Genomic DNA, 21,193 nt, shown 5'->3' on the forward strand with positions numbered 1-21,193 from the left:
GTGCTTGTTCAATTGCCTTATTAAGAATAAATGGCCAAACCTGCTTTATGGGGGCTGTCAGGGCCCAGGCTCTGACTCTTAATTCTAGTAACAGTGTCGGCTTCGGCAACACAGATATTACAACTGGAACAGTACAGATGGGATTAGCATGGCCCCTGCTCAACAATAAGCAAATCCCTGCAGTGTTCCGTATTTGTACTGAGGAGCTATGGACAACTAATGGCTTCCGGGAGACAGAGGCAGTTTTCTTTAAGGGTGTGGTCCCTGGTAGGTGGGCTATGTACCAGTGGCTGGTCCCACCCCCAGGAGCGCATGGCCAGCACAGACAGGATTCTGTGGTTATATAAAGGGGGGAGGGGAACAAAATTAGGGGAAGTAGGAAGATGGGGTGGATATGGGAGGAGTTACGGGGAAGAATGTGTGTGTGTATGGAATACGATCAAAACACATTGTATGAAATTCTCAAAGAATTAATAAAAATATTATATTACAGTAAGAAAATTCCAGTAACAACTCAGCCCAGAAGAGGTATGTGTAAGGCTTGTTGAAAGAGCAAGTGAGAGAACTGGCTATAAGTTGGGCAGGGGGGTCTGGAGGACTCTCTGGAGTGAGCTTGGGCAGCTGGAGTTACAGAATAGATTGGCCCAACCATACATAGGGCCCACTACAAGCCCTTCTAGGAAGACATACATTGAAGAAGCCATGATGGAAGCCATGTTATATATCATATGGCACAGCCTGGGCCAAAGCTGATTGGACAAGAGGTGGGTACCTACTCCAGGCAGCCAATCCCAAGACGGATCAGAGATGTGTGGCGTTTGCTAATGCTCTTTGACAGTGCTGTTTCCAAAGAGATGCTAGGGACTAGAGCAAGCTATCATGGATAAGCTGCAGACATTAGCTCTCCACTCTTAGATATCTCAGTGTGTGTTTGCCAAGAACGAGGACACTCTCTAGCACGCGCATCCTTTCGAACGAACAGAGACACTGTCTGTTCTGTTAGCCATCTTCTCATTTCAACAGTGGGTCCAACGGGTCCTTTAAGGCATCTTGCATCTTGCATTTTCTCCCAAAGCAGGATTCACCCCAGGACCAGTACACTGCATTTTTCTCGTGTCTCCTAGCTTGCTTTAGTCTCAAACAATGCCCCAGACCACGTTGGTCTTTCATTTTATCTGTATTCCTGAGGAATTCAGCCCGGCTAACTGCTAACTGTTGTTAAGTATCCCTTGATGTGGCTTTGCTGGCTGTTGTCATGACTGGCTTCAGGTTATGCATGCTGGGCAGGTATCTTGCATAAGAGATGTCCGCTCTGCATGTCACCTCAGGGCGTATGAAAGCACTTTGTCCAATGACTGGTGATATTAACTGTGCTCACGTGGCTGTGGTGGTCTCACCACTTGAAAGGTACCATTTTCCCCTTTGTGATTAAAGGGTCATCTATTGAAGCCACTGTGAGACCCTGTGAAGATCCTGTTTCCCACAGACATTAGCTCGGGGCTAGTGACTTTGGGAACTGCCAACCAGGGATTTGCTGTCACCCCATCTGGACATACCACATCCTGCTGCAAAACAGCACTTTCTTTCTTTCCTGTTATTTATGGCCTCATGAGTTCTTTTAAACCCAGCATCCTACAGCCCATTGCTATCATTATGCATTTTGACTCAAGTTTATGCAGATTTGGCCAGTGGAAAATCTGTTGTTGCCTCTGATGCTTTCTCCCACATGTTCCTGTCATCTTTATTTTTCGAAGACTTTCGTGTTTCTTGGCACAGGATGTTCTCAGCTCCCCTGGCATTTTCCTTGCCCTGGCATTGAAATTGGTTATTTTTCTTTTCAGTGCAATCGTGTTTAGAAAGTAACATCTGAGAAGTTTGTGAGCGCACTGTCTTAGGGAATCATTACTTTTAGTCCTATGTCTGTCTGTCTGTATGCATGCATGCATATATCTATCATCTATCAGTCTTATCTATTAAGTATCAATTAATATCTGTCACTTTTCTAGCATCTATTTATCACTTATCTTTATTATTTAAGGTCTATAAATTATTTGTCTATTTACCTATCTATCAATCATCTATCCTCTACATATCATTCGCCTATCATCTATGAATCCTTTATCTACCATTTACTAGTCATCTATCTATCACCCATGTATCTACCATTGGTCATCTATCTATCACCTATTTACGCCCCCATCATCTATTCCATATCTGTTCATCTATTGTACAGATGAAGCTACACCTCAGAGATCTCGCTTACCTCTCCCATTCCCTAATTTCGTCTCTCTTCTCCAAATGAGATCTCTGATTTCCAGCCAAGTCACCATATTTACTTACTTGCTTGGTCCCACAATACAGCTTCAGAACCCATTCATTGATAGGTACCAACAAGAAACTTACTAAGTAAAGCTGACCTTTCTTAGCAAATCTGTTTGCCACTCCAGTGGGTCCCCTGAAAGCATATTGTCAAAGAAAGGTATTCAGGCTGCTATGTTCTTCTGAAGGTATGCTTGGCAGCAAGGTGTGGGCACACCCAGAGTCAATCATGGGAAAAGGGGCACCTTGAAGGGGCCCATGGGTGTGGAAGGCAAGCAGGACTAGAAAACCTCCCCCACCTGGCTGCTTTCTACATCTGGCTTTGCAGGTAGGCACTGCCTGGGTTGCTGTGGGTGAGAAAAGATGGTGTTCCCGTATGGAAGCAGAAAGAGGTTGGGGTCTGTGGGCTCAGGCCATCTGATCTTCAGATTGTTTGGCTGCATGCTCTCTTGGTCTCTATGCCCTTAGCTGTGCTAAGGTGAGTCCATGGGGTTGGAGTCCGTATGTGAGCAGGGGTGCTAGAAGGGAGAGGAGGTTCCTGAGGTGACCTCCAGAATGCAAAGTCAGAGTGGCCTGAGCTGGAGATGACCCTTCAGGACACCGTCAGTGGCTGGGATGCATTCATCATGGGTGGTGGTTTCCTGATAACTTTCCTGGTTTAATTAAGGAGACAGAATGGACTTGTTCCCAAGGTCAGCAGTGACAACCCCTGACAGACAGGGTTCCTGTCCTTGTGAGGCTAGGGGATAATAGGAATCTTTGAATACAGTCAAGGGACCCTGGTACTGAGTCCCAAAGCAAGCTAAGCAAGCTATTGTTGGGTCATCCAGATCCTGTGTCGGACTTGGGTCCACAGTAGACTTTGACGTCACATCTGGGGGGAGGAAGAGTTGCCACCAGAGCAACTGTGTAGTTTTGGTGCCTATCCTGGATCTTGCTCTGTAGACCAGGCTGGCCTCGAACTCACTGAGATTCACCTGGCTCTGCCTCCGAGTGCTGGGATTAAAGGTGTGTGCCACCACCGCCCGGCACCACCAGAACACTTTTGAGGTATCATTGTTGTGCACCAAACAGCCACTAGAGGTCACCAAAGAACTGTGTGGCATGCTGTGGAATAACCTACCCGCTCCTGGGAACACAGAATCACCGGTTCAGTGAGGCTGAAAATGGGGAAGCTGTCAGAGGCATTTCCTGCACTAAGGGAAGTACCTACTGGCCCTAACAGAGGCCACTGAGGCCAGATGTCCAAGCATTGTGATAGAGCCACCTCTCAGCTTCCAGGGCAGCTATGAAGGGCTGCTGGAAGATGGGGCACTGCCCTGGGCTCACCTCACTGTGGGTTGTCCACACAGCCCAGGGCCTGTGCTTGGACTTCAGGCCTGCCTTTCTTCCAAGGACTGCATTTTCTCTGGCTTAACAGTGCTGCTCTTGCTTGGGATGACTGGCTGTAAAGACTTACAATCTCCTTGATTCTCTAGTTTTCTTCCTTCCATTTTTCTCACCTGGCAATTAGTCAGGAAGTTATCCATCCACCCCCACCCCCTCATCCATCCATCCATCCCATAACTACTAAAGCATCCTCATTTTCCAGGTACTGCTATGGACACAGGAATGTCACTGCAAGCAGGACAGAAGAGGGTCCTTCTCTCATAGGTCCTCCATTCAGGACTGGGTGGCTTCCATGAGAGGTGGCCTCACAGGGCTGTGCACCGGCCTCCTCTCATGCAATGGTAAGGATAAGTCTCACCTCTGCTGGCTGCTAGAGGAAGAACGCCATTCTCAGAATGCAGGGAGATCTTATGCTCACTTGACAGGATGCAGAGGAGAGAATAAGTAACTAGCCCAGGCTCTGCAGCTGCTAAGTCACAGGGATGAGATTAAACCCAGGCCTGTCTGGTATTTCTCTCAACCTCACCGCTTGCCCTTCTAACCTAACCCACACGGCCCTGCTTCTCCTAAGCATCATGTTGGACTCTAAGGAGACAGCAGGTACGAACCTGTTTTGTGTTCCAGCGGGGAATGACTTCACTGTTGAGCACTCAGTAGAGGCTTTTAGAAGCCCTGGAACTCTGAGAAGGCTGAACCCAAGCTAAGGATATGCTTGCCTGCCGGGCAGGGCTCTGTGTTGAGCCGAGAGATGGACACCTGCTAGGGTTGGTCAAAGGGTAGACAGGCTGGCTCTTGGTCCAGCACTGCTCAGCGGGAGGTATACACAAGCTGCCTGGGAAAGCCAACCTCATCTGTGCATGGGAAGGAGAGCAGCTGGCCAGAGGCTCTGCAGGATGCAGCTCCTGACAATGTAGGCCAGCGGCCCCTGGGCACATCCCGCCTTGTCAGGAAGCACATGTGGGCAGGAGGTCAGGGCCTGGGTCCACCCACGCAGGCCTGAAACCACAAAGACCTTGGTCCTGCTACAGTCTTATTGGGAGAACTTTGGCAAGCCCTTTTTCAGGCTTTAGTACCCCAGCTGCAAAGGGAACCCCTTATTGGGGTGTGTGTGTGTGTGTGTGTGTGTGTGTGTGTGTGTGTGTGTGTGTGTGTGTGTGTATGCTGGCTTTTGGGGATTTATTTTCAGTGCCTTAAGATGCCTTTTGTTTTTCCTGGGGCAGAGGAGTCAACACTGTCTCTTTTGAGGAAGATGGAGGACCCCAGCAAGAAAGCCTGGGTAGAGAGAGAGAGAGAGAGCATGGACTCTGTCACTCTGTAGCTGTGTGACTTTGGTACAGTTCTAAGCCTCTCTGAGCCCTGGCTTCCTCACCTGCAGACTCCCAGGGCTAGCAAGGAGTTGAAGGGAGGAGACTAACGGGTATGTTTAGCACCCCCGAAGCTGAGAGGCCTCCTGATGTGCCAACTGTCATCATTATCTTCAACCGCAGAGAGTTTCAGAGTGTTGGAGCCAGGAGGAACCTTCCAGAAGCCTCAGGGGCTAGGCTGCTTATCTCAGCAGCAGCCCACATCTTGGAAGCAGTAAGGCCAGAAGCTGTCACTTCAGGTAAGAAGAATTCCTTTTCTTTCTTTCTTTCTTTCTTTCTTTCTTTCTTTCTTTCTTTCTTTCTTTCTTTCTTTCCTTCCGTCCTTCCTTCCTTTCCTTCCTCCCTCCCTCCCTTCCCCCCCTCTTTCTTATTTATTTATTTGGTTTTTTTGAGACAGGATTTCTCTGTGTAGCCCTGGCTGTCCTGGAACTCACTCTGCAGACCAGGCTGACCTGGAACTCACAGAGATCCACCTGCCTCTGCTTCCTGAGCACTGGGATTAAAGGAGTGCACTATCACTGCCTGGAAGAATTCCTTTTTTAACATTTTGATTGCAAGTCCACCTCCCCCCACACCCCCCCAATCACAGGTCAGACAGTGAAGTATGACATCATCCTCAGGTCCTCTTGGGGGCACTTCTGGCAGCTTTTTCTTTGTGGGTACAGAGTGCAGCTCTCTATGGTGAGCGGGTACTTGTGCTCTGCAGGGTACCCAGGGCTCTAAGCACTAAGTACCATGGTGTCCTTTAGTCTCTCCACAGCTGCTCTCTTCCCTTGACTCAGTTTGCAAACACAAAGAAGCTTACACACAAATCTAGTTCTTCTTTGTATATTGGAGAAACTGAGGACTCACGACAACTATTGGCACAATGTTCTGGCCTCTGTCCTATGTGCTGGAGGGAATAGCCTGGGCAAAGGCAGAGGCTGGACCATTGAGCTGTGTCAGAAAGCAGTGAGGGAAGGCATTGACAACCAGGGGGTGTGAGGGGGACAGTGGGGGCCGTGGAAGGACCTCTCCACTCCCAGCGGTATCCTGAGTGTGACCTTGCGGTCAGTGGACATTCCAAAGCTCTGTAAGGGCCACAGCTGTGGAAGGATTGAGGTTGACAGTGCAGCCATGTGTCCTATTATATCACCCCTTTGCAGCTGCTGCAGGCTTTCATATAACAAGCTCTCTGGGATTGACCTCAGGGCAGTGTGGCAAGGAATAGAAGTTTTTTTTTTTTTTTTTTCCAAGACAAAAGTTTCTCTGTGTAGATTTGGTGCCCTGTCCTGGATCTCACTCTGTAGACCAGGCTGGCCTCGAACTCACAGAAATCTGTCTGGCTCTGCCTCCTGAGTGCTGGGATTAAAGGCGTGCACCACCACCTCCCGGTGGAATGGGAGTTTTACATCCATGTAGATCAGAGTGGACAAGACACTTGTGTGAGAGGATACAGCAAGAGAGACAGCAAGACAGAGGCGAAGTCTAGGCCAGAGAGCCTGCCCACAGAGCACGTGCGAAATCTTAACTGCCTTTCACATGCCTTTCACATCCCTGCTCTGTTCTCAGGGAGAGACACGGTGTGCACCTGTGCGCCTCCCTGCCAGCCTCACATCCTGGGAGGCAAAAGACCTCCTTACTACAGCCACTGGTTCCAAGCCAACCGGTGCTCCTCAAGGGGGGCTTTCACGGGGGACTGTGGGTTGGTTGTCTCCTGGGGGTCTGCAGGGCCTGACACAAAGGTGGTGACATTGAACACTCTTCGGCAAGCTTGCGAAGTCAGGGGGGACCAGTGTCTTGCACTCAGAATCCCCACCCTACCCCCACCCCAAGTGCAAGGATGGCCTAGAAACCAGGAACGGGAGGGAAGGGACTTGTAGAGGCAGCCCTTATGCTCCAGAGGAGGGAGATAGATTGGTGGCCGTGGGTGGCTTGTAGCCTGCAGACATGCGTTAATTCACTTGCACCATGGCTAACGTTGTTAGGCCTCATCACCAGTGGGTAAAACTCCAGGGATTCAAATGGAACACAGATTTCCAGCTTTCTTTGGAGTACATAAGGCCCTCGGCAGCACGGGGTAACCTTGGCTTGGGGCAGCCTTGGCTTGGCACTGCCGTAGTGAGGGTGGGCCGCTTGCCCTTCAAATGCAGCCTTCACGGGAACTAAGGTCTCCACTCATGGCTCAGAGTCAAGAGGAAGCCTGAAGGAACCTTTGCTTCTCTGTGTGTGCATGTATGTTCGTGTGTGTGAGTGTATGTGTGTGCTGCTTGCGCACATATCTGCACATGCATGTGAGATGTGGAGGCCAGAGGAAAAGCTTGGCTGTTGCTCCTCGGGAGCTGTCAAGCTTGGCTTTTGACAAAGGATCTCTCATTTGTCTTGGAACTTTCCAGTTGGGCTGAGTGGCCAGCGAACCCCCAGGGACTCTCTTGTTTCTGTCTCCCCAGCACTGGATTACAGGCATTGACATACTTGACTTTGTTTGTTTCCAAGACAGAGTTTCTCTGTGTAGCCATGGCTGTCCTGGGACTCACTCTGTAGACCAGGCAAGCTGGCCCGGAACTCACAGATCCTCCTGCCTCTGCCTCCTGAGTGCTGGGATTAAAGGCGTGCACCATCACTGTCCAGCTTGGCTGTTGCTGTTTTTTTAAACATGGGTTCTAGGGATTGGATCCATGTTCTCATGTTTACAAGGCAGGCCCTTGACCAACTGAGCTATCTCCCCGGCCCTTAGGAGCTTTGCTTCCACTAAGTGCCAGAACCTGGTGTGAGCAGGCAGAGATGGAAGTCTGTGGATGGGAAACAGACAGGCACCTGAGGTAGGAAGTGCTGGGACAGTCTGCTGCACCGGAAGCTGGAGGGAAGTCCCTTCAGGAACACTGCCCTCTGTGGACATGCGTTCAACAGATTCTACCAATATCCAGTGAGGGCTTGAGGGGTGTAAGGGGTGCTGGGACTGTGAGCAGGAACTGGCCCAGGGGCCATCAGGAAAGGCAGATGGGCAGACTCAGGATTCCCAGCCTTGGTCTTGGGGTTGCAGGCAAACCTTCCTAGGAGTTCTCTGCTGACGCGGGGAATGTGACTATCCACATGGTCACCCGAAGTGACAATATTGAGTGGAAAGTGTCCCTGCTGACCTTAGGAAAGCAAGTCCATTTCCTCCAAAGCCCTATAAAGGCCTCATTGGGGCCTCCAAGGCAGCAGCTCCCAGCAGGCAGCAGACACCTGGCCCTGTCAGGGTTTGGCCTCAGGATGGCGCCTTCAAGGGACTCCTGAGAGTAGAGTTTCCTTCCTGATCTGTGAGCCAAGGACAAACAGCTGGAGGCTGGGGCCACTACAGAACCTCAGCTGGAGACAGAGAGAGAGTGCAGGAATGAGGAGAAACATCGGCTCCTCAGACCCTGATGCCACACAGCACCAGCCGAGGTGACGTCACCAAAGTCCTGGGCGCAGGTGGCAGGACAAGGAGCAGCCATTTGTCTTGTACCCAGCACTGACAGAACATGACCAAAGGGAGGAAAACAGCAAGCTATTTGCTTCTGAGATCACCTCAGACCCACTTCACTGTCACTCCTGTCCCCTCTGAGAGGCGAGGCTAGTGTGGGTCCAGAACTCCCCCTTTCTGGTCTCTGTGCCTTCTCGTCTGTCCCCGAGCTCCTGAGACGGAGCAGCCTGTGACCTTTGCCCCCTGCCACTCCACGCCCAGTTCTGTGCACACTGGTGGGCTCTGATGCTCCACTAAGCGGTGAATGCTCCCAGTGGCCCCTGGGCAACTCGGAGACCCAGCGCAGGGTCCCTTTGATCGTTACAGGTCTCCCAGCTTCTGCTCACCTGCCCTTCCCTCTCCGGGTCCATCTCAGGGATCTGCACTTACATCCCGCCCCACGTCTGCCTACGGGCACCTCTCTAGCCTATCATTTGCCAAGATGAGCTCAGTACCCTTTCCCTTCAACCTGCCGCTGCTCCTGGATTTGCTAGTCCAAGAGCGGCCACAGTCAGTGTCTTGGACTCTTGGGTCTCCCTAGTCCTTCTGGTCCCTTCATGCCCACCTAGTCCCTCACCAACCAGCTACATGGGGTGGGGGGCACGCACAAACCTGGGTGGAGGTCTGGCTCCTGGCAACTTCTTCTTGCCCCAGGCTCCTAGGGCCTTTAGTACCCGGTCACTTCTCACCATCCCTCACCACCTGGTTCCTCCATCCACACCAATGGCTTCCACACTGCAGGGAAGTTCCTAATCCTCTTGTCTGCCTCTGTGATGGTCCCCATTACCCATCCAACCACATTCCCTGACTCAGATTGACTCAGGGTTGGGTCTTTCCTCCATTCTCCAGCACTGTGGCATGCACAGCTGCTCTCCAGGCCCTTCCTTCCCACAGTGGCGAATGTCTGCTTGCCTCTGGAAACGGCTGACGTGACGTCAGAAGAACCTGAGCTTTGCTCTCCTCTGTCCCCACCGCTTGTTCTTCCTCCTGCTAATCCCCGCACTGACTGACCACTTGCTCTTGGCCAGATTCTCCACCAAGTGTATCACATGACTAGCTCACTTCATTAGTCCATCATCCTGGACTTGGATCCAGGACACCTCCTGTGCTAGGGAATACTGTGAGGCTCAGGGAGACTGAGTGACAAGCTCCAGGTCACAGAGACATAGAGATGGACAGAGCTGGCACTACCACCAGGGTCACAGGCTCTGCAAACCTCTGCTCTAACACAGGGCACCCAACAGGGTGGTGTGCCAGGAGGAAGTCTCAAGTGTCCCAGGATGGTGCTCTCCGCATGGCGTTTTCCATGCACCCACAGCCAGAGTGGCCTCTGTAGCTGCTGACACTACACTGTGCAATACCTTATTCTTTGTGCTTATGACTCAGGGGAGGATGGGAAGCCCTCCTCCTGGCTAGAGGTAACCCTTCTTCTCCGTATTTACCTCCTGCTCTGCTAACCCCTTAGGTTACAAGGTCTCTGAGAGGACAATTGCCTCTGACTTTAGGTGACATCTGGGTCCCTAGAAGTGGGACAAGCTCTCAGAGGGCTATGTCCAGGCTTTCCTGCCCCAGAGTTGGCAGGGCTGGGCTCTCTCCTGCCCAGCCTTTGACCTTGAGGTAATGGGGGCACACAGCTCAGCCAGGACCTGGCCACGCAATCACACCACCTTCTCACTCAGCACTCGCCCTGGCTACTTCCAGACCATGCTGGCTGTCAAGTTCCAGCCCAGCCTAGCGTGAACAGGGAAGTGACAGAAGTAGGGTGTGAAGAGGCTTTCAATCAGGACACTGTGCCAGGGGACCAGGACAGGGCCTGGCTGCTCTACTCCTGCTGTGTGTAAGCTCCATCTTATAAGTCTCAGTTCATTGCTCTGCCACCCACCCTGGTGATTCCGCAGCCATTAGCTTCGGTCCCACTCTAAACAGGAAAGCACTGAGCCCAGAGCCCGATGGACCAAGGTCACACAGCTGACACTTGAGCCCTTCCTTGAATTTCATGGGCATTCCCGCTCACAAGGAGAAAAGAAGGGTGCTGCCTGGTGGAGTCTGGTTGTCCCCTCTCCTAAGCCCTGCTTCTGCTCCAAGTCGATGGTTTGCCTGTGGCTAAAGGCAGCCTGCACTCCCCATGGGGCCCTGGTGTACCGGCGGGCTGGCGTACCGGACCAGGGCTGCCGCGCCAGGACTGCTGTGCGCTCGCTTGTCTTTGGAGAAATGTTGGCACCACCTGCTAGAGGGTTGTTCTGAGCATTGAAGTAAGAACACGGGAAGACAAAGGACGACAAAGCCAGGAGACACACAGACCGTGGTAACACAGGCGAGAACAATGCAGGCATTTGATTTTCCTCTTGTCATTCCACGAGGCATCATCCTGGGAGCCCCAAAAGTGTACCGCTGCAGAGAACAGTTTCAAAAATAGCTGCTGTGGCTGCTGCCACGTCGGGTGGAAGTGGGGATCCCCATGCGGCCAGAGGCCACAGAGTGTGCACCCTTTCCTACTCCACGCTGCGACTCGCTGTTCTGGGCCTGCTGGGGTTGCCTGCTCCACACCGCTGCTGGAGCCACTAGGGATGGCATGGAGCTCCCGGGGTAGAGCACGAAGCTGCTCTCCCCTTGTCTCTCCCATGCTCTTCGGCAAGGAATGGTGAGCAGAGAGCGTATGAAGGAGTTATGCATACTGCAGGGAATGGTCTAAAAGTCGGCACTGCACCTCAGAGCAGAATCCTCCAGGGCCCCCCCCCCAACCTTTCTTTGCATACCTCTAGTGGTGAGGAGCTCACTACCTCCTAAGACAGCCTGGTTTACCTACCATTAGGCAGGACTCAGAAGAAACATTCTTCTCCACCTAAGCTGAATCTGGATCCAGTTGCTTTTCCACATGCCTCCACTCTGTCCTTGGGGCCTCTTCCTCCAGCTCAGGACAGCCCCTCTGAGGTTAGGAACAGAGAGCTCATCCTCCCTGCCTGCATAGGACAGTGTCAACTCTGTCTGCACAGGACAGTGTCTAACTCTTTCTCTACCCAGCTACCCTTAACTATTGTATTACTTACTACTTCCATGGTACCTGAGGTCTAGCCTGGTGTCCCCTCTCCGTGCCTAACGTCCTATTGACCTGGGCTGTCCCCTGAGCTTGTATTGGGTACGTAGCGACACACATGGAGAAGCCTCACAGCACACATACATACATACGCTCATGTACACACACGCTTGCGTACACGTATGCTCGTATACATCCCTCTCTAGTGTGACTCAGCACCCGAGCTTCTGGCTACTAGAAGAAGGGCCCCCTGAGCCTCCTGTCACCCCTGCTGACCTTTCCATGTCTCCTTTTTAGGCAGGACGTACCACCCAGCATGCTGTTTCAAAACTACGTCACAAGGGCTACTGATAAATGACCTTAGTGACCTGAGGCCAAAAGGATGAGAAAGGCCCAAGCTGAGGGAAGATGAATGGGAATGAGATTTGGGGAGTTAGACTCATAAAAATCCCAGAGAAGGTAAAACCCAGAGCCTGCCTTTGGCTGAGTGAGAAGGCAAGCGTGCAACTTTAGCTTAATTTTCACAATTATGATCTTATGGGACTCTGACCCAGTGTGGTTGGACAGGAAGTACCTGGGCTAATAGATGAGGGAACTGGGCTTAGAGGGCCAAAGGGGGCTGACCGAAGGGGCCAGAAGGTAGCACAGATAGGTGCACACTGACATCCCAGCTACACGCCCACCTCTTAGCCCCTACAGCCAGCTGAGGGTCTTATCACTAAGCCTGGCCAACGGGCTGTGAGCGGAAATGTCAGCTGACCCACCTGGGCTGAAGTGTGGAGAGCTGTTGCAAGATCCATGCTGCTTTATCTGTGGTCCAGATGGCAAATTGCCTCAGGAAAGATGGCTGTCCAGGACAGCCACCTGGACTCACAGCTGGACTCAGCCTTTGCTCTGTCAGCTCTGGAGATGCTGTGGCTCTTTGTCACTGTGGCCTGGCCGAACCTTGCCAACACAGGAGCACAGTGACATTGACCCTGGGCTCAGTACTTTGCACAGCCACCTCATTCAGTCTTTGAAAGGGTCCCCTCAGCATCCCATGGCATGTAAAGGGACTTACTGAGGACCCCTATGAATACTCAAATCCACAGATACTCAAGTCCCCGTGTAGAGCGGCTGATGCTCATGTCACCTTCGTGTATCCTCCCACGCACAGGAAGGCATCTATGCTCCTTATAGCTTTTCTTCTTGCTATATAGGGAAACTGAGGCACAGAGTAGTGAAGCCATTTGCTTAGGATCCCGGCATCACTTAGGTCTGGTGGGTCTGAGATTGGAAAGCTTCGAGAGGCCAGGGCCTATGTCCCGAGCCTCTGTCGGGCTAAGGGCTTCCTCCCATGATGGGAGACTGCACAGATCATATTCAGATTTTATGGCCAAGTGAATCCTTGTGCTGTGCTTTATTACAGCAATGCTGATTTCCCAATTTTAAGCCAATATAACTTGAAGGGAAACAGAAGGAAAACAGCGAAGCCTTTGGGACCTTTGGTTTAGTCTATTATTTCACCGGAACAGCTCAGCACACTCCTCATGTCCCCCCCCACCCCCACCCCAGTCTCCCTGTTCTGGTTCCTTGTCACTTTCTGAGGCAGAGGGGTTCAGGCCACCCTGAACCCATGAGGAGATTCTTCCTTTCAGGTGTGTGGTGTAAACAAACAGCAAGCTAGTTCCAGGACCAGAGGATTGACAAATGCTAATTAAGACTTTTTCCTACTATAAAACATTACAATTAATGGACTAATTCAAAAATTTAAATTGTTGAACTTTCTAACTCTTCAACATGCAACACACACACACACACACACACACACACATACACACACACACATACACACACACACACACACATACACACACACACACACACACATATACACACACACACACACACACATACACACACACACACACACACACACACATACACACACACACACACACACACATATACACACACACACACACACACACACACACACACACACACACTTTGCAAGAGGCTTAGACGGTTCCTAGGATTTCCTCAACTTTGGACCATGAAACCCCTGACTCTATTTGATTTGGGGACATGTCATGGGATCTGTGTTCTACGTCATTCACCATGTCTTTCTGCTTCTTAACATCAGACAAGGAACTCCTGGTCCTCCTGTCTCTGTCTGCTGCGTATTGCCTGGGATGCCAACACTAGGCCTGTCATCTACCCCATACACTTTGGGAGGTGGCTGGCTTTTAGAATAAAGTCTGAAGGTCTCAGCACACACTGGAGGCCTCCTGGAATGTGTTCCTAGACCCCATCCAACTCCATGCTGCACCCCCTCAACCCTGTCCCTGTCAGGGCTCCATGCCTCCTCAGCCCTCCCCCAGATTTCTTAGTGGTTTTCACCTCTCTCAGTGCTAGGCTCTAGGGTTCTCTGAGCTGTGGCCTGGGGAGAAAACAAAGCCTGGGAACAGTGTCAGAAGCCCAACAACATGGGCCTGGGTGTTGGCCAAAGGAACATCACTATTCCTGACGCGGTGAACACAGAAAGGCTGAATACCTCGAGACTATTGAGAGCCACGTGTTTACTGAGGCTCAAAGAAGCTCTTTCAGAAGTGAACGGGCCCGTGCGTGCCAGTGGGCAAGGCAGAATGGGTGTGCGCTGGAGACAAAGCGCATGGAGATCTGCCAGGAAGCACCGAAAGATACGAGTGTAATTAATAAAGTAATTACCATGCACAGGCAGCAAGGAAGCTGCCAGGGGGCTGATAAGAGCAGTTATTAAACAGAGTGAGTGCGTGGCAAGGCGGGTTGTCTTTCCTTTTGTCATGGGTCCCCCAAACACCACGGGAGTCAGAAACAGGCCCGAAGTACCACTCAGGCTGGGGCCAGCATTCACAGTCACTCCCTCCCTGGCCAAATGAACACACCAATCAATGAATCAACCAGTTGACAGCTGCTGTTAGGTCAGGTGACACTGCTGTCCCCTACCAGGTGGTGTAGTAGATAGCAAGGTGACCTCGGGGTCAGCTGCCTGAGCTCCAGGCTCAACTCTGTCTTTAGAAACATTATGGCTTCCCGATGGTCACTTCTCTTCTCCCCTCCCCTGTATCCTGCTAACCACACTTTGATCCCCAGGGGGTCCCCCTATTCTAGACACTTGTCAGTGGATTCATCACTAGGTGGCTTTTTGTGAACGGCTTCTTTCACTGAACACAGCTTCACGAGTGCACTGTGTGTTTTGTGTCAATGCTTCACTCCTTTGCATAGTTGTGTAATAGTCCCCTGCATTGATATACCACATCTTACTCGTCTGTTTACAGCTGCTAGATATATGAGCTGTTCTGGCATCTGGACACAGCACTGTGGCACTCAGGCATACTTTTCTGCATGATGCATATTTTCTTATCTCTCGCATTTCTAATTGAAGGTGGGCAGATTTCCCAGTCACCTGGTGACTCTGTTTAATGTTTTGAGGTTGGGCCTTGATGTTTTGCTCCAGTTCTGTTGACCAAAATTCTTCTTGTGCTTTCAGGATGAAGGGGGATACTCTCCCCTTTTCATATGAATTCTTCTTCTGGGCAGGACAGCAAGACACCTCCTCTGGGCTTCTACAGACTCAGGTTGGGCTATTCCAGTTCTTGTCATCCACACCGGCATCTCCAACAGCTTCTTTGTCCCCAGCACTGGAAGTTGGGTCAGCACCTCACCCATCACCGTGGCTCCGTGGCTGGCAGAGTGCTGATCTATGTAGGGTTAGGAGATGAATGAACGATCGCTCTTGCGCCTCACTGGGCAGCTAGCCCCACGAGGCACCTGCAAGGCAGGGGACAGGGGTGGTGAGCCCTCCAAGCCACAAGAGCATGTGAGTGTGGCCAGCAGAGGTTGTGGATGCTCTAGGAGTCCCGGGGTGAGGTGGGTTGGGGTGTACTGCTGCCATGAAGGTTCACGGACCACTTTGGACTGAGTCACAGGAAGCTGATCCAAGGAGGTCATACTTGGGGAAGAGGCAGAATGGAAAATGAGTTCAGAGGCCTTTGCCAGGCAGGTGTGGGAGAGATGGGAAAGGGGCCTTGGCCAGGGAGGGGTGGGAGAGATGGGAAAAGGGCCTTGGCCAGGGAGGTGTGGAAGAGATGGGAAAGGGGCCTTGGCCAGGGAGGTGCTCCATACACAGAAGCCCTCTGCTGCCCTTGGTCCTGTTTGTCAGGCAGCTTGGAGTGTGAACAAGCCTGGCTTCGGGGAGCGCAGACTAGGTTACTTCCTGAGCCAGCCTGTGTAGGGCTGTCCAATGGGAATAGAAAATTCTGCAGAATGACATTCGTTCGTCGGCAAGATGGCATGAGAGGATGTCCATGGAAGGCACTAGAAGGAGATCCACGTCCATGCTGGCATTCAGCATCACTGTGCTCAGGATGCCAGGGCAGCTAACTTCAGGACACTCTGGGCCGGGGTCTGGAAGACGAAGTCGTGTAGATCTGATGCCTCATGTGTGCCAGGGTCAGGGCTAGGTGCTTGCACATGTAACCTCAGTTCATGTTCACAGCAAATCTAGGCAGGAGGATGCACCTCTCCCACGGGCACAGGAGCTCAGAGAGGGCAAGGCTTTACTCCAGGCCACACAGCTGGGAGGAGGTAGACCGTGAAGTTAAACCTATCAAGGAGTTCTCGGCAATGCTATCGCTCTGCAAAAGCCCGAGGGGTGAAGCCTGGGCTGGGGATACGTACCGTTTCCTCAGCGTGTGAATGTGTCCTCAGAACCTTGCCACGTATTTTTAATAATTGGTATGAACAAGCAATCCACTGTCGGCTGGCAGGCTGTCCACTGTGAGGGGTAGATAAGGAAGAACCGGGCGGAGGGATGCAGAACAACCCTTTCCCAACGGCAGAAATCTCGCTGGCTCCAAACATTGCTGGCTTTAATTCTCCAAGCCTTCAGTGCCTGACTCATGGAGGGCGAGTTCCTGTGTGAGCTACTCACTGCCAGCAAGCTCATGGCCTCCCTCGGGGGGCTCAGAGGGCAACAGCTCAGAGGGTCTGTTTCTCCCTCTGGCCTGGGAGTCATCTCCAGCCTTTGGAGGTTCCTGAGCCAGAGCCATGACAGGGTGGGTTGGGGGGATGTGGCAACAGGAGGGGCTGGCATTTTAGGCCTAGAGAAGACAGGGACAGGACAGTCAAGGGCTTGATGACAAGCGGGGCCCACAGAACTGCCGGTGCTCAGAGTCAGGGCTCTCCAGGCTCTTGGCTTGAGGTAGACCCTTCCCCAAATCTGATATATGTTTATAGATATAGTTTCCATTTTTTGCAACGTGATTGGGACAGGGCCTCCACATGCAGCCCAGGCAGCTTTGAACTCATGACCCTCCTATCTCAGATACTCAGATGCTGGGATGTGAGTTACTGGGTGCGTTTAGGTGAGTGTGTTCACATCTGAACCCATTTTAAAGATGGAGAAACTGAGACCTTCAGAACAGAAGCCACTGTCCCATTTCCCAGGGCTACTGGAGCAAATGACCACGCTTTGAGAAGGGTCCTGATTTCAAACAATAGGAACTGGCTCACACGGAGATGTGGAGACCGGAAATACTTGGGCCAATTCCCTCCACTCTGGAGGGCCCTCATTCAACTCTCCCTGCTGTGGGAGCGCCAGGCATTCCTCTGCTTGTGGCCGTGCCCCTCTGCCTCCTGACTCCAGCTTCCTCTGCCCCAAGTTTGTTTCTGGTAAGAACACTTGTCCTTGGGTGGAAGTCCACCCTTAACCCAGACTTACTTCCTCTTACAGCTCCTTCACATCCACAAAGACCCTTTCCCCTAATGAGGCCGTAGCCACAGGTTCCAGGAACCCAGACGCTCACACGACTAACCCCTGGCACAGACCTCACTTCATACAGGAAGGGGCTGACTTGAGGATCGAAGTCAGACCCAAATCCAGAGTCCGCTCGCTTAGCCAATTTGGCTACCTGCTGTATGCTGATGGGCATGTTACTTAACCCCTCTGTGCCTCGGGTTCCTTGACGGTAAACTGAAGGTGATATTTGTCACGGACACATGGGGTTTTGTGAGCCTCAGATGGGTGGTGACGCGCAGCCCTGGGAATGGTGCCTGGCACACAGTGCCTGCGCCAAAAAAGCCACTGCTCTGCCGGCTCTTGCCGTTGTTGCCAAGACGATGCAACTCTATTGGACTCACACAATGAGCAGCCATGTTACCAGACTGCCTGGGCGGGGTGCTCTCAGGCCCGGGTCATGGGTTTGAATAGCTGCTCATGCACTCGAGCAACAGTGCATGTGTGGAGGTCAGAGGACAACTTTTGGGGATCAGTTCCCTCCCACTATGTGGGTTCTGGGGACTCAGGTCGTCAGGCTTGGTGGCAGGTGCCTTTACCCACTGAGCTCTCTTACAGTCAACAGCGTCCTGATCATTACAGACAAGAGAGAAATGTAAATATTCATAAGAGGCCATCAGGCACAACTGGATGCCCATAATGAAAAACGAGGCTCCAGTGAAGAATGTGAAGGAGAGTCCAAGCTCCATGCAGAAGCCGCAGCGAGTGTGCATGGACCAGAGAGCAGATCTGGTGGGAAGAGGCTGAGCCATAGATACCATGGAGCAAAGCTGGGGTCCAGCGGCAGAGCAGACCAGGCAAGGCCGTCCCTGGCCAGCCAGGGCATGTGGCCTGGCTTTCCATGTCCCAACAAGGGACGTGGGTGCTGTATAGACGGTGCCAGGCTGCTGCTGTGTGGGTGCAGTTGTTACGGTGAATGTGCTTGCTGTCTTTGCAGTGCTCAGGTGGGGTGGTACGGGGGTGGGGGTGGGGTGAGGGTGGAGGTGGGGGTGGGGCAGCTTGGGCAGGAACAGAGACAACGTTGCTTCTCTGCCTGCTGTTACCTCAGTCTTGTCTCCTCCACATGAACTGGGCATTTAAAATGTCCTGTGCTGGGTCAAGGGCAAGCGTTTGAAGGACTCCGCAGTGCATGAGGAAGAGACTCCAGTGCTAAAGGGAAGCATCCTTTTATAAACTCAACAGTTCTGTGACGGAGCTCCACAGCCACTGGGAATGCTTGTGTTTGCTATCTAGATGGACCCCGCAGTTGGCGGCATCCTTTTTTTTTTTTTTTTTTTTTTTTTTTTTAATTGAGACAAGGTTTTCTACATAACCCAGTCCCTCCCCACCTTTCGGACTCACCATGTAGCCTAGGCTACCCTCCAACTTACAATCGTCCTCCTCAATGCCCTGCCCCCAATCCAGGCACCAGGGTGCTAGGCTGGCAGTGGCATTCTGTCACAACAGGGGACTATCTTTTTTGAAACTCCCTAAAGTTCTAGTGTGGAATTCACTCCCCAACCTGTCCTCTACGGCACATGATGCTGCGGGGACTGGCCTCTTGGGGCTTTCCTTCTCTCCTCTCTCCTGTGGGGTTTGCAGTCAGGTTCAAGTCCAGAGCCTACATCCCTGTCACCTCCCCTTCCCAGCCTCCAGCCAAGCAGGCCTGTGGGGAGGCTGGCTCCAGCTCCACCCTCTGTCCTGCCTCTCTTCCTCAGGTTTCCTGGAGTCTCTCTCTGTATTAGTGGGAATCAGGCCCGGAGGAGCCCAACCTTCAGCCTGGCTTTTTTCTAGAACCTACAGAAATTCTCAAAAACTCCTGATGACCAGGACCTCTGTGAATGAATCACTTCAGGCTTGGGAGGTGGGGTCAGGACCCAGGACCAGCACCGAAGAGGATGCTGGGACCCAAGTTCTGCCTCTTTTTGAAACTGTTGGGAACCTCCCTCTCCACCTTAAAGCATCACTGGTTTTCCTTTCTGGTCTCAGCTGCTCACTAAGGTTTAATCCGGCTGTGGTTATGGCTGAGCTTGAATGTTGATGCTGGGAAGTGGAGGGGTCCAGTGCTGTGCCTCCACTCCCTTGGTATTGTCTCCTCTGCCTTTGGGAACAATTTCCCCAGCCATTTGACCTGCCGAGCCCTGGAAGAGACCCTGAGGAAGAGGCAGGCAGGGGTCTCTCTCACTTGAGTGGAAGAAGATAGAGGACAGAGAGAGAGGGAAGGACAGACAGCGGGGTAGAGACTCAGGGCAGGGCGAGTCCAATGTGGGGATCCTTTGTGGCTTGGTGGTCAGGGAGTGGAATTTGAGCTGAGACCTGAGAAAGATCTGTGGGAGAACCTGGAGAAAGCATCCAGGCAGAGAGGAGCAAGAGCAGAGGCCAGGAGTCGGGGTGGAGCTAGTGCTGGAGCCCCAGATGCAAAGTCCGTAGGCTGCAGACAGGCCGAGGGCACCAGACCACAGGCGGGGGCTGGGCTCTGCAGGGCCAGTATCAAGGCAGGATGTTGGGATTTCATTGTTCATGGGAGGATTCTAAGTGGAGAATAGCAAGATACACAGATTGTGGCCCCTTCAAAGCTCTCTTTTAGAATGGTGGATGGAATCCTCGCCTTATCGCTAGTTGTCTGAAATAGATTCAGTGTTCCAATTAAAGGACAGAGATCAGCATACTGGATTAAAACACATGATCCAACTGGATTTGTTGGATAGAAGAGATTCACTTAGATTCAAAGATACAAATAGGTTAAAATATATTAAAGTTATTTTGGCTAGTCAAGAAATGGAAGTAAAATGTATTAAAGCAGAAAGGAAGAAGTAAAACTACTCACAAACAACATTGTGCACGTGCAGGGAGAAAATCCACCCAACATGTACTAGAGCATACAAGTGAGTTTAGCCGAGCTGTTGGATACCAGATAGATGAGGAGCAGTGTGCAGCGCATCTCCACACCTTAGCCATGAACAATAGAAACGAAGATGGTCATCCAACCAACGGCAGCACCAGAAAGAACGAACACGCAGAGGGAAGTTTATCCAAGCAAGTGTAAGACTTCCAACCTACACAGAAAATCACAAGACACTGACGAAAGGATTAAAGAGAAGCTGAAAATTAATTAAGAAAAGCCTGACTAAGCTGGGCGGTGGTGGTGCACACACTTAATCCCAGCCTTCAGGAGGCAGAGGCAGGTGGATCTCTGAGTTGGAGGCCAGCCTGGTCTAAAGAGTGACTTTCAGGACAGCCAGGGATACACCAAGAAACCCTGCCTTGAAACACTCCCCCACCCCACCCCACCCCACCCCCAAAAAAAGAAAAAAAAAAGAAAAGAAAGCAAGCCTGACTAAACAGGAAGGCAGCTTACACCCCTGGGCCGGATGGTTCAATGGTGAGAAGGTGGTAACACTCCCCAGACTGAGTGGCTCAGTCCACCCCTGGGAAACTGATGCTCTCAACAGCCCTTTCTACAGACACAGGAAAGGGAATTTTACAATTCACACGGGGTATAGGGAGGCTTTGAACAGTCCAAGGAATCCGGGAAAAGAGGAAGAAAGCTGGAAGACACACACTTTTCAATTTCAGCTCACCACGAGGGTCCAGTAGCCATGGCAGTGTGGGGGCTGGCATGAGGACAGACACACAGACAATGGGAAGGATGGAGAGCTCAGGACTCAATCACACACTGGGGCCAACTAGTTTCCACAGGATTATGGGACTTTTCCATGGAGAAAAAAATATTCTTTTCGATGAAGTGTTTAAACAACTGGATACCTGCAAGTCAAGTAACTGATTTGGGACATCACCTCCTGTGATGTTCAATTAGCTCAGAA

At 51.7% G+C, this 21,193-nt stretch overlaps 1 protein-coding gene and 1 non-coding gene across 2 annotated transcripts in view; one reads left to right on the top strand and one right to left on the bottom strand.

Annotated features, from left to right (window-relative positions):
* The window catches only part of Gabbr2 (gamma-aminobutyric acid type B receptor subunit 2), a 349,015-nt gene that overhangs the window by 20,335 nt on the left and 307,487 nt on the right, over window positions 1-21,193 (bottom strand). The gene's annotated exons all lie outside the window — the stretch shown is intronic.
* On the top strand, window positions 94-197 carry LOC131905406 (U6 spliceosomal RNA). Its single transcript, XR_009377921.1, has one exon. It is a non-coding gene; the product is annotated as a U6 spliceosomal RNA (small nuclear RNA).

Source organism: Peromyscus eremicus, chromosome 2 (assembly GCF_949786415.1).
Source record: "Peromyscus eremicus chromosome 2, PerEre_H2_v1, whole genome shotgun sequence".
Classification (NCBI taxonomy): domain Eukaryota; kingdom Metazoa; phylum Chordata; class Mammalia; order Rodentia; family Cricetidae; genus Peromyscus; species Peromyscus eremicus.